Source organism: Crinia signifera, chromosome 4 (assembly GCF_055691185.1).
Source record: "Crinia signifera chromosome 4, ASM5569118v1, whole genome shotgun sequence".
Taxonomy (NCBI): Eukaryota; Metazoa; Chordata; class Amphibia; order Anura; family Myobatrachidae; genus Crinia; species Crinia signifera.
In genome coordinates, this window is record NC_139220.1 from 131,071,882 (window position 1) to 131,086,723 (window position 14,842).

Genomic DNA, 14,842 nt, shown 5'->3' on the forward strand with positions numbered 1-14,842 from the left:
CAGTAAATCTTGGACACTCCGATACCATCAAACGGAATACATCCAAGGGGTAATATGTCTATACTTAATTATAAGGAGCATATATAGGAACAAGTGGAAGTTCCACTATTCCAGGGTCCGCAGTAATTTTATCATTGTTGTTTTAGTAGTGTTTTTTATTGTGCACAATATTGCATATTAAATATTTTCTACAAATTTATGTGATACTCAGTTGATCTAAGTGTGATTTTTTAAGCGCTCCACCACCTTCTTTTTTCTTTTCCATTATCATTGGGGGACTGACCTTCCCCTTAGGTGTGAGCAGCTAGCTAAGCACCACATCCACAGCGCCTGTTTGTTTTTCACTCACGTGAATAAACAATTTCTTGTGGAAATTTAAAGAAAGGATGGGAGCGCACCGCAGTGCGATTAAAAAAGCCTTGAGCAGCGGCCACAGTGATCAACCAGTGGCTCGCCACTTTCTTGAGTAAAAACATGCCCTCAACACTCTGCGATATCGTATGATTGACTGTGTTAAACCATCTATCAGAGGGGGTAACATCTCTAAAAAATTGCTGCAATGCGAATCACGTTGGATACACAGACTCAATGTGATCGCACCGCGCGGCTTGAATGAAAACATTTCATTTGCCGTTTTCAAATAATATACGTATGTCAAGAACCTTACTCTGTGATCTTTCATTTTGCGGTATTCTTTCATGCTTGTATATGTATTCATTAATGCTTTTGTGTGTATACTTGTAACTTTTCCATCTAACTATGTACGCATTTTACCTGCATATGTACGGCTATGTTCATTCATTCATTTATTTAGTAACAATGTTTCTCTATATCCACTCTCATGCGTAGTAACGTATACCCGCTAGTGATCTCCAATACTGCACGCATATGCCCAGCTAATATTTACTACGAGACTAATGAATGTTATTTCTTATCCATGTAGATTTTAAAGTAGTCACCATGGTAACCATGTAAAGCGTCCATTAGACGCACATTGATGATGTCACACACCCCCGTCCTGTGACAGGGCTGGCCTCTCCTCTCCAGCACGTTGTGTTTGCACTTGTCTGTACTCACCTATAAAGGTATGTGTGTTTTTTATGACCTTTATCCTGAAGAAAAATACAAAGTTATTTGAAACGTTGATCACTACTACCGTGTCACGGTGTGTTTATTGATTTATCAACATTTAAGCCACGAGTGCCGCTCCTCCAGTCTCCGTATATATATATCAGGGTTGCCGACCCTCCCGAAATTTCTGGGAGTCTCCCGAAAATTGGGGCTCCCTCCCGGCCCCCCGGAAGGGTGGGCAACCCTACCGGATTGAGGGGGGACCCCCGCTGTCCCCCGGATCGCGGCATTAAAATGCCGCAATCCTCGGGTCTCAGAGGAGGGGGTGGAGCTAAAATTACACAATCGCGTCATTTTAGCCCCGCCCCCTCCACGGAGATCACTGAATTAGCTGGTTTACCAGCATGGGGGCGGGGCTTAGTGATGTCACACTTAGCCCCGCCCCCTGAGCGGCTACTGAATCTCTCCTCTCCGGGATTCTCCCGGAGAGGAGAATGAGAAAGTCGACAACCCTGATATATATATATATATATATATTTATTTGTTTATTATTATTATATATACACATTTGGTCTATCTATAATACTTTAACTGACCCGGCATATACTGGGTCACCTAAGTGTCCATCACCATGCTTTGCTCCGCCCCTCTCTGGAAACCCCCTTTTGAAAATCCTGCGTTTGCCCCTGATACATGAGCCAGTAATACCGCTTTCACACTGCCAAAACGTTTCAATAACCGGTATTTTTAAACGGTATTTAAAACGGGTCTGAGCCTTCACATTGCAGTAGATTACCATTTTAAATACCGTTTAAGTACCATTCACATCAGTCAACCCGTTTAATCCCCTGAACACATTTCAAGGCAGAATGCATTGGATTGCCTATCACAGGTTTGTAATCTGTTGTTTTTACTAAATACCGTTTCAGTGCCATTCTCACTGCATAAAAAACGGCTCTGAAACATGTAGGACTCTGCTTTTTAAACGTTTTGGAATACCGGTTATCTTTAACCGGTAAATCAACTCTGGCTCTTTCCCAATGCAGCCTTAAACATTTTGAAATGGGAAAAAAATACGGCAAAATACCGTTTAACAAGTGCGGTCTGAAAGGGGTATAAAGGAGAAAAATGTATTATTTTTTATTATTATTATTATTATTATTAGCTGGTAAAGGAACCTGGATTGCCTCAGACTGCCCCTTATCACACACTGCTCCGCACTCTGTTTGCCCCCTTACCACTGCTCTGTTTGCTGCTTCCACACCAATCCTGCTCTGTCCCTTGTGGCAGTAGAAGATTTCAAATAGACACATTACACACAAATGCAACAAGACTATTATTAGTAGCAATCATAAGCTTGTAGACAACATACATTTACTTTCCTCAATAAGTCTTTTATTTCACCTACATATTGGCCCTTATTCTAGTTGATACAGACGGATGCGTATTTCGGACAGGAACCAAGTGTTCTTAGCCCCGCCTACCATACGGATCGCTCACACAGTCTGAATGCAGTAAGACGCCGAGCGTACGGACCACAACTGGATGTTTCATGTGAACACCTCCATCTGTGGGAACCTCCCCCATCCTCCGATGGTCGCCGACCATCAAATGATAGACCGAGCGGTCAGGCAGCACCGAGTGCTCCAGACCACTCGGACATTTTTCCGTATGAAAGCAGGGATATGGGCGGGCAGCTGACATCCGGCTATGTCAGTTGTCCGCCCCCCACATGTGTGTCATGGCCGCATTACCATACGCACGCCCAGCGTTTTCATGGGAACGCCCATGAAACGTGGGGCATACGCATATGGTAATGAGCCCAAACAGCCCTTCCCGCCCCTCTCCACCCCCTGCTCGGATGGTTTTGTACGATCGTTTTCTGCACTGGCCTCACTCCATGTTCGGACATGCGAGGCATTCGCACATGTGCAGATACGCCTCTGCACAAATACATCAACAAACATCGGCCGTCCGACCGCACACGGAGCCGTCCGACTCAATCAGAATAAGGGCCATTGTTGCTACCATGGCCCTTCCTTTGAGTGTCAACATCTCTGCAAGAGATGTTCAAAGTATCTGCTAAAAATGCCAGCGTCGCTCATATTTGTTATATAAATTCAAATTAGAAATGTTGTGTAAAAAAAGATTATATTTCCTCTATAAGGTGAACATCACAGGTCATTATGAGTAATAAAAATTTTTCATCGTAATTTTAACACCAGTTTTGCAAAATTCACGTGGCACTCAAAGGTTTAATATAGCATATATCTGTTCCTCTTATTGCATTACATATAGCTACTGTATACTCAGAGAGCAGTCCAGTGGTTTAACTGGTATCCAGATGATAGGTTGAAAGTGTCTAGGTCAACAGACAGTTCAGTTGACCCCAAAAAAGTCGACCTGCACAAGGTTGGCATTGACCATTGCAATGGTCTTGACAGGAAAAGGTTGACGTGAGTTTCTTTTTCCATTTTCTAGACTTTTATGCTTTACCATCCATGTGAACTCTGTTCTGGAATGGAGTATGGGGACTGAGGCGAGCTATACGAGGGTACACTGAACACTATTTGGAGGTTCAGATGCTCCGGTTTCGACACTGACACCAAAACTAATTGCAAAACTCATGTTGACATTTTCATGTGTCAACCATTGCCATGTTGACCCTTTGTCAATGTTGACCTACTGTGTATCTAACGACCTCAAGAAGTAAAATAAAATAACTACAAATATTTCGTTTCAAATGTATTCACTGTATAGTACATTCCATTGCAGCAAATCATTATCACTGCTTGCAACGCAGTAGGACAGGTCCAAGTGAATATTTTTGCCATTTAGCTGTATTTGCTCCAAACTCTGAATGAGGACCAACCTCTTATAAAAGTATTGGGTGATTAATGATTTTTCAAGACAACCTTGTTAACCGTGTCATGGGACAATTAGTCATAAAATGTTGTACAGTTGGGCGTGGGCTCTCTACAATGTGCTTCTGCAATTCTCTAACCATCAGAGGTTAGAAATAGTCTACAAGAAAGTTTGTAATTTTGACTGCAAGGAGAGTATAAAGGTCCATACACACTGGGCGACTATGTCCAGCATGTATGGAAAGTGTGGAAGTCTAGGTACACACACGCCATTTTGTGATAGTATGGCCGCCATTTTGGTTCGCAGAGTTGCGCAAATAAAGTTTCCATACCCGAGTATGTGTGACAATGTGGACCAGAAGAGTAGACATACTATCACACATAAATTCATAATAACACACTTACACGAAATGATATATAGTTAAAAGGTTTAGAACGCCACACATAGCTTAGTTAGCCCTGCACACACCTGATTGTATCGTGTTTAGTACCGTTCCGTTCAGCTCATCATGCAAAGTATTCCGGTCATTGCGAATATTTCGCAATGTACACTGCACGATAGTTATGGACATAATCCATATTCCAGAGACAGTTTCTGTTGTAAGTAGTTAACAAAGGAAACTAGCTCAAACCGGTTCTTATCCTTGCTGACGCCGAAACCACCAAACAAAGGACTCTTAAAGTTCACTCCCCTGCACCTGGTCAGACCAGGTACAGCGTCTAACCTCCAATCACAGTGGACCGGACATATGATCTCTGACCAATGAGAATGGCCTTTGACCTCCCCCTTCTGACCCTATAAGATAGGCGACCCGGAGCAGGCTCGGTCTCTTCGGCACATCTACTTTCCCTGGACCTTCCTACCGGACTATAGTTCATTCCTGAACGATAGTGAGCTCTGACCGGACTGCGCTTCGCTTACTAGATGACCACGGTAAACGGTTGCATTTTCACGGTATTTATTCTTATAAGTATTGTTGGCTGATTGTGTCTTGTAACTGTATTCTTTCCCCTTAGTAGAGTCTGTTTAGTATTCATTGTTAGTATATTGTATTATCTGTTATACCTGTTTATTCTTATTTCTGTAACCCCCTTTTTGTCCGTTAGGGACTTAAATACAAACCTTTTTATGGAGTTCTAATCTCCTTATTCCTATTCAGTGGTCGTGTCTGTTTATTCGCATAGTAGCGATAAGGTACATTGCGGACTCTGTCCTTTAAGGTATATTCGCAGATTAGAGACAAAGTACTGCGAAAGGATCTCGTATTAAGGTATTGGTTCTTGGTGCAAAATACACAATAAAAGGTACGCTACGCTGCGCTACGTTTTGTTCGCACGTAGTTAGGTATAAAGGGTAAGCAGGTTACGGACACATTACGTAACCTGCGCTTTTCACTTATTGTCTCTCTGGTCATATGTAATGCACTTTAACAATTTGAGGGCTCGTCCGTCCGCTCCACAGTCCAGAACTCAGTACCAGGCGTGCGACTCGACCTATACCAGCAAAAGGGTGGAAGTATTTATTTGTTTCCATTGCTGGATAGGCCGAGTCCACGGCAGTGCGGGGTTCGGGAAGTGCTAGCGCTGAACCCGGAGTACAATAAGTGAAAGCCACATGTTTTAAAGCATATCATACCTAAATGTTTAGTAAACTGTACTTCTGCCTGCCACAAGTAGTTTAACGGGGTATAGTGTCTTGGGCTGCTTGTTTATTACAGTATATGTACCACGTGCGATAAGGTTCGCACACGTGGAATCTGTGTTTATTATAGTACATAGAGGATCCCCTCTGTGCAAAACTATAATTGTTTATTGTTAGTTACCACAAAAACAGGGACTCCGCCACGTGGCGACAAGTCCTGGGCCTTTTGCAGTAACGTAAAGCGTCTATTGTGTATTACGCAAGGTGCGCGCGCACGTGCCCACATCGGGAAAGTTTCGCATCTTTGTACGTGGTTTACGGATTAAGTACGGGATTTATTTCGCATCTTGATACGTAACTCTCGGACAGAGTTAAGGGATTTATTCCACATTTAGGCGCAATTACTGCGTATAGCGAAACCCGAGCGCAACCTTGCAAATACACTATAGAACACGTGGGTGGCCGATTCATCGGCGGCCTGTGAACAGCGCATGTACACACGTGGCTGTTCATTGGTACTGCACATGCAGCACACATAGGAACTCAAAGGTGAACAGTATTGAACCACTAGCTTTATTTAAACAGTATAGCAATATACTGTGGATAAGGTGGTGATTAAATAAAGAGAAAATAAGTTTTTTTTCTTTTTGTTCATTTTCTCATTAAGCAAGCAACTCAAGCATTATTTTAATAGATTCCTATAGCGTATTATAAGGGATTTATACCTGCATAAGTATCTAGTGAAAAGCTACCAGCCTGGGAAGACTTTCTGTACAGAAATATTTCAAATACTGTATATGCATAAGACCAAGGTGTAACCAGCGCCCAGTGTGAAACATAACTGAGGCGAACGGGTGTGTGACGACACGACTCAAGCGCAGTGTAGTCCAGTGTAGGACAGTCCAGGTAGGACAAGGTTAGGGTTCACGTGACGACGTGCCCATAGGAACTGCCCCTTCCGTGGAACTACCTATTTTGATCCACTGGGAGGGTACAAGAGGCTAAATCGGAACCCAGTGATCCGATCAGCTACTTTAGAAATACCAGTTTTTGGGGGTACAGGAAAAACAAGTTTTGCTGTGCCCTGGAAAAACTGCCGCACCTTGCAAGTTGGCTAGCAGTTCGCTACTAGTTGAAAGACTTGGTGATTGAGTACATTACCTCGCATAGTGGGCTTCACGCTTGATTGCGGAATAGTGCCATTTTGTGGAGAAGGAGTGATTTGGGAGTGACTCACTGATAAACGGCCCTCCGGTTTCTGCTAGCTGTGAACGTTTATTCCTGTAATTATGGGTAATAACGGTTCACACAGGGATACCGAGTCAGTTAGGGAGGAATCTAGTCCACCCAAAGGGTCGGCGGCTTTCATTATGTGCAGGAAGCACGGTGAACTCGCAGTTGTTTATCAAAATAAATGGAGAAGAATGACACAAGGCAGCAAGTTAGAATTTCCCAGTGTTGGTAGCTTTGATCCAGAAATCTTATCTGCAGTAAAGGATGAAATATGTCTACTCTCCAGTCGTAAGAAGAGAGTGAAGCACATGGAAATTCTTAAATTGTGGCAGAAGGAAGGGCAGGAACAATGGGGAATCAAATGTTTGGCAGTGCCAGATACAATCAGCCACAATAAAAATGCAACCGTAGCCGCAACCGCTCCCCCACCCCCATATGTGCCGAAGAGGTTAATGACTAATAAGCGAGACCTGAGTAGTAATTTACCTGTTGCTAACTTGTACCCTGTCTTATCCCCTTATAAGGAAACCCGAGAGGAAAACGAGCAGCTGTTGGCACTGGCCGTCTCCCATGCAATTAATATGATTAAGGGAAAAGCTCAACCCGCTGTTGAGGCTCTAGCACAGGAAGAGGAGACGGCTGATGCCAACAGCATAGTCTTGGACCCAGGTAAGAAGGCACTACACAGCACGGACACAGACGACTCCCAAGCAGGTCCCAGTAATGCGGATGTGGTACAAACATATCCTATGCGCACACTGGAAGTTCCCTATGGTAAGGCAGACAGAGAGGGTGTGATACCTACCAGAAAGATGACCATGCTAAACCCATGGACACGGTTAGAGCTGCGGTCCATCATTTCAGATTTCTCTGATCCTAGGAAAGATCTGACATTATGTCAGAAATTTGTAAGGGATCTGGGAAACTCTGATGAGCCCACCAACAAGGATTGGAGAATCATGTTGAGGGCCTGTCTCCCCACTCACATCGATATCCCGAAATTCATTCAGGATAGTGGATTGAAGGTGGACAAGGAGATAAATGATGAGATCAACCAGGAAAATATACGCCTAATCAACTTGCAGTTGGGAGTGTATTTTCCTGCAGCAGTGGAATATAGCAAGATATTCACTATCAAACAAAAAGATAGTGAATCAGCTAGCGAATATTTCAACCGGTGTTTGATGACGGTATCAAAACACACTGGTGTCGCCGATCTTAAGGGTAACCCACACCTGAGGGAGATGGTTGTCTCTGTGTTAGTGGAGGGGCTGAGAGAGAAATTGAAGAACAGGGTCCAAACATCGTTCCCAAATTGGCGAGGAATGACAGTAGATGCCCTACGGGAATCTGCCGTAGCCCATGACAAAAACATATCAAAGCACAGGGAACTGAAAACTGACAAACTGATGATGGTTAACATCCAAGCCCTTACTAATGCCCCAAACAAAACTGCATACCAACGAAACACCAGGGACACAGGTAGAAAACCAATTATCTGTTACAACTGCAATGGGGAAGGTCACTACTCAGCTCATTGTAGGTTAGGAAACCCCAGGAATTATCAGACACATAAGCGAGAATGGGAATCTCACAAAGGTGAGACACGGAGATACCCAGCCCCTATACAATGAGAGGAGACAGACAGGTCACGCAACATGCCTCCTCCCCATCTGATGGCTGACACTGTGCTAAGGGCAACGCAGGTCAGACAATAGGAAACAGGTCACACCTGTATCCTACAGCCAGTTAGATTAACTCAACACCTTAGAGAGGAACCTCAGGTGAAGGTTGATATAGCTGGAGTAAGGCAAACCTTTTTGGTTGATACCGGGGCGGCCAGGTCTGTTCTCAACACTCCTCTTCACTTGGGTTTCACTGACAAACCCGTTAACAACATTCCCTCCTGATCTAGGTTGTGCCAAGCAATTAGTAGCAGCAATTGGGGTAACAGGAAAAATACAACATTACCCACTGACGAAACCAGCGAAGGTTACAATCGGGCCTCTGCATACCAAACACTCTTTTCTGTTGGCTGCAGCGGCCCCGACTAACCTCCTGAGTAGAGATTTACTATGTAAAATGGGATGTGTCATCTATTGCACCCCTAATGGGGTATTTCTGGACACTCCTAGAAATCTTACACAAGAAGTGCAAGATATGCTGGACAGTCCTCAGAGGCTAATGTTGTATTCCACTGTTATAGAGTCAAATCCATCTAAGGTAGCTAAAAACTACAGCACAAATACCGAGTTCCCTTTGAACTAAAGATGGGAAGGACACAGGATCAATGGCAACCATAGCTTCAATAGAAACCCTGTTAAAAACAGAAAGTATAGCGCCCCAAAGTACAGCCTCACCATTCGAAATCTGAGGTTGAGATGAAAAAAAAAAAAAATACCCAGTGAAATAACAAGGTTCCCAAAAGAGAACTTTTAGCTAAATACCCCTAGACACAGCCCATAGTCACAACCACACTGGGAAACAGAAAGAAAGGGAGGGCTTACAAATCAGAACAGGAGTTGAAAAGGGTAAGAACCAAATAGTTGAGAGCCAATTCCCCCATAGTGCTAAATCCTGGTGTCATCAAAATAAAAGAAAAATTTTCGGTTGAAAATAAATGTACACATTACTGTCATTAATATTTTCTACCCTTTTTGAGTTTTTCTCTCTCTCTTTTTCCAATTTTTTTCTCCTTCCCCTACCCTTTTGTTCCAGAAACCCACAAATCATAGATAAATAGTTCAAAGAATCTGTCGCACTCCCAGCAGAGAAATACCATTGTGAATATGCGGTACCCTGTAAAGCGAGTAGTCACAATATAGATATTTTTCAGTAAATCTTGAACAAAGTCCCAATAACTTTAAGCATTACTCCTAATGTTACCCAGGGCAACCACAGCCACCATCTTGTGAAAAGCAGTCCAAGTAATGCACAAAGCATTCCCCTTCTACAAAGAATGAAAAGGGTTGTAAAACGCATTTACATATAAATAGGTGCAATCACAATACCCATGTCTTCACAGACAGATGTGGACAATAAAGAAGGAGAAACAGGCCTGATTACAGCTTTTGCCATGGGTAAAACTGACACAAGAGACCATGTGATTTAGAATATTAGACCTGCTGAGGGGGCGACAGATATAGTGACGTAAGAAACCTGGTGATGCCAGCCTGACCAATGTCGTACTGCAGTGTGCAATTAAACCCTATTACTTAAGCACTTCATACTTGTCTACACAGTGTAGTTGCCATAGCACTACTGGTAAACAAAACTGAGAATGTGGTGTTGGGGTGTGTTTTAACTGTTTATGCTCCTCATATAGTCTGGACATTCCTAAAATTCTGCCTAAACATGTGAAAAAAATATTCATCAGCCAAGTTCACTAAATGGGAACTTGCATTGATGTTACCATGTAAAATGGGTAATATTGTAAACCCAGCAACACTCTTACCAGGTGTGCCCGCCAAAGGCACAAAGGGTGGATTGGTGCTGAGGTTGCTGGAATGGTGGAATTTAGTGGGAGCCGAGACGAATATGATTGCATGACATGTTTGAATCAGACCTTTTGCAGCATGCCCCCAAAGGGTGGTAACAACCCATTGGAAGAGGTCATTCATTTTTTTTTCCGTTCTTTCCACAACACCGAGAGGGAAAATTGTACACTGGCTATACCGTAATAGATGGAAAAGGCATAGTAGAGGCTGAACCCATTGGACGTCTCACTCAGCAGCAGCAGTCTCATTAATAGTACTGCGAACTGAGAGAAAAACAGCCAATATTCATGCTGACTCCAAGTATGTTTGTTGGGGTAATACAAAAGATCTTAGGCCCTATGGCGCCTCAGATGTTTTGTTTCAGTAGCTGGCACTCCAGTGGCGCAAGCGTTGTAAGTTTAAAAGATTCTTGACAGTCACACAGCTGCCGGACAGAGTGGCTGTTATCAAGTGTAAAAACCACATCTTCAATGAGGATTCAGTGTCACTTGATGATGAACATGCTGGCAAGGCAGCTGGGTGAGCCATGCGCTCTGCGGATAATGTTTGTGTTCCCCCTATAAATGTCAGTATATTCACATAGTAATACAAGATTTGTGTCCCCTGCAGGAGAAGCAGTCTGGAAGCCGAAGGGATGTGGACAGGAATAGAAAGATGGACAAGGTAAACCAGTGACTCTAAGAACATGCCAAACTGTCAGGACAGAGATAGCCCATGGCCTGACCTGTCTTGACAGGGAAGGTATGTGGAAAAAATTAGTCCAAAATTACTGGTGTGCCCACAGACAGGTAAGACGACAGAATCATGCCTTACTTGTCTGGGGGAAACAAACTGCAACGGCTGTTCCCACAGAGCCATCTCCACATCCCTCCTCCAGCAGGATCCTCTGCAGGTAATACAAAATTGGCTTTGTACAGTCCACTCTAGAAGCATTTAAGTTATTTATTTATTTTATATATATATATATATATATATATATATATATATATGTTGACGTTTGTGTGTATAGATATGGCAGCCCAGAAGCACCCTTGAGTATGCAAATATATATATAAAAGGTTTAAGTCATGTGTTAACCTTCAGGGACTGATGGTACACCCCATAATCTCTTTTTGTAGTAGTAAAATCACTCTCAGAACTCCACCTCATTGGTCCCCATCGAAACATTGCTTGGCGGGCAGCCACAGGTTATGGTAATCCCACAAGGAGATCCTAGACCACAAATGCAAGTGATGTATCCACACCTGGAAAAACTGCAGCAAAAGGACTTTGTTGACACCTGTTGTGAACTGTCATAACCATGAACCAGGAGATGTTGTTGTTGTTTCCCCTGCTTTGCCATATACAGGTTGCTTGATAGACCTTTGGAAAGGACCACCCCAGATCTTGTTGACCAGCACTACCTCAATAACAAAGTCGCAGAGAGAGATTCGGGTACGTTCGTCCTACTGCCAAAAGAACTGAAAACCGGAAGGTCCCTACACTCGAGGGCGAAAGAAAGAAATCGCTAAGAGGCACCATTTCGGGAGGACTGGAGAGCAGCTAAGGTCAAGCAACCTGTACAAGCTACGAAAAGGGACTGTGACACACCCCACTGGTGACAGGTTGAAAGGATCACTAACAAAATGTTTCCTTTCTCAGTTTTCTCTATTGTTGTGGGTCCTATTCTTGTCTCCCCCCCCACTATCCGTTCTTATCCTCAAAAGCAAGGATACCGCCGCCGCCCTGCTGCCAGGCATTGGACGGACGATACAGAGTTCTGAGAGTGTGTTACCCGTCCCAGCTTAGGTTAAGGTAGAATCTATAAACTTGACACCTTACCCGGGACCGGATGTTTTAATACCATCATACTTAAAAGCATACCAAAAAGAGAGACAACAAAGAGTTCAAGGGTCTGTTGTCACAAACAATACCTACCAAAGGATGCCATATTTGTGAACGTGTATATGTTGTAACCACCCCTGTTTTTATTTTTATCCCAAAACTGTACATTATTCTTCGTGACCCTGAGTAGATTGTTCGATAAATGCGGCCCATCGTTTATCCATGATCCTGGATCGGCCGAGAGCAGATGGTTTACTCCCCTTATATGTTTATTTCATGGATCCCAATTTCTTTGTTAGGATTATGAATTTCTGTATTGTCGTGTGAAATGTTTTTGTATTGTAACAGTTTTATATTTACTGTTAAAGGGTGGACTGTGGAAGTCTAGGTACACACACGCCATTTTGTGATAGTATGGCCGCCATTTTGGTTCGCAGAGTTGCGCAAATAAAGTTTCCATACCCGAGTATGTGTGACAATGTGGACCAGAAGAGTAGACATACTATCACACATAAATTCATAATAACACACTTACACGAAATGATATATAGTTAAAAGGTTTAGAACGCCACACATAGCTTAGTTAGCCCTGCACACACCTGATTGTATCGTGTTTAGTACCGTTCCGTTCAGCTCATCATGCAAAGTATTCCGGTCATTGCGAATATTTCGCAATGTACACTGCACGATAGTTATGGACATAATCCATATTCCAGAGACAGTTTCTGTTGTAAGTAGTTAACAAAGGAAACTAGCTCAAACCGGTTCTTATCCTTGCTGACGCCGAAACCACCAAACAAAGGACTCTTAAAGTTCACTCCCCTGCACCTGGTCAGACCAGGTACAGCGTCTAACCTCCAATCACAGTGGACCGGACATATGATCTCTGACCAATGAGAATGGCCTTTGACCTCCCCCTTCTGACCCTATAAGATAGGCGACCCGGAGCAGGCTCGGTCTCTTCGGCACATCTACTTTCCCTGGACCTTCCTACCGGACTATAGTTCATTCCTGAACGATAGTGAGCTCTGACCGGACTGCGCTTCGCTTACTAGATGACCACGGTAAATGGTTGCATTTTCACGGTATTTATTCTTATAAGTATTGTTGGCTGATTGTGTCTTGTAACTGTATTCTTTCCCCTTAGTAGAGTCTGTTTAGTATTCATTGTTAGTATATTGTATTATCTGTTATACCTGTTTATTCTTATTTCTGTAACCCCCTTTTTGTCCGTTAGGGACTTAAATACAAACCTTTTTATGGAGTTCTAATCTCCTTATTCCTATTCAGTGGTCGTGTCTGTTTATTCGCATAGTAGCGATAAGGTACATTGCGGACTCTGTCCTTTAAGGTATATTCGCAGATTAGAGACAAAGTACTGCGAAAGGATCTCGTATTAAGGTATTGGTTCTTGGTGCAAAATACACAATAAAAGGTACGCTACGCTGCGCTACGTTTTGTTCGCACGTAGTTAGGTATAAAGGGTAAGCAGGTTACGGACACATTACGTAACCTGCGCTTTTCACTTATTGTCTCTCTGGTCATATGTAATGCACTTTAACAAAAGCGATGATGACAATCGCCACTGCGGGGAAAGCCGCTCAGTGCATACACACTGAGCGGCTTTCCCCCTGCGCGGCGCTAACGGAGGGGGGAGGATGGCGTTGCATAGCGCAGAGCTATGCAAAGCCGTACTCAAAGCCACTCATCTGCTGGTATTACCAGCAGATGAGCGGCTTTCCCGGCGATGATGCTGGAGCGCGCAGCAGCACTCACCGCTCATCGTTGGCGCATACACACTGGGCGGCTTTGAGCTGAAAGCCGCTCAAACAGGCTGTTTTGAGCGACTTTCAGCTCAAAGTTGCCCAGTGTGTAAGGGCCTTAAGGTTTCACTGTAGGACATATGTGACTTTTACTCTATGAGGAATAAGTGTTAGCATATGCAGCATCGACTGCAAGGTACAATAACAACTTTATGGCTGCCCCATCTGGGAGGGTGCAGTCAGCAATTTTGTGGCATGACAGCCATGCCCTCTGTGCTGCAGACCCCCACCCCTAATTCCTCTGCCACCAAATTCCCCTGAGTGCTTCACCATGGCCAACCGTAACCATTGCCACAAACGCGAATCCATTTGGAGGACACTCTTACGTCGTTTGCACATCTCTGTTGGAGACACAGGAGCCCGGACACTGAGGAGGGAACACACCCAGGGCCGGATTAACAATGGGCCTTATGGAGCTACAGCTCCAGGCCCACTCTCCAAATAGGAACATTCTGTAGCTGAGGGCCAGGGCTTTCCAACGAGCCCAGCCCCATGTCGCTAGCCCCTCGGGAACCAGAGATACCGCCAGGCAAACCTGGAACGTTGTCCCCATAGGATAACATGGGACCCGCTAATTCTGACCTCTACCCGGTTCCAGCGGCTGTCAGTTCCCACTCCGGCATCACAGAAGTTCGAGGTTGATCTCAGTCGAACCCAAATCGCTGGGCCTTCAATCTGATACTTGGTCCATATGGGTTCATTGGTTCTAGAGATATTGTGGGTAAACCAAATTTTTTTTTTTTCTGAAATGTAATTTCATGGCTGTTCATGTTGTTTGAGGACAGATTTCTCTGGAACCAAACGGCCCAGTTTCACGGGACCAAAATCATTTGAAGCCTGCATGTAAATGGTGTCAGTTGGTTCTGAAGATATAGCTGTTTAAAGGGG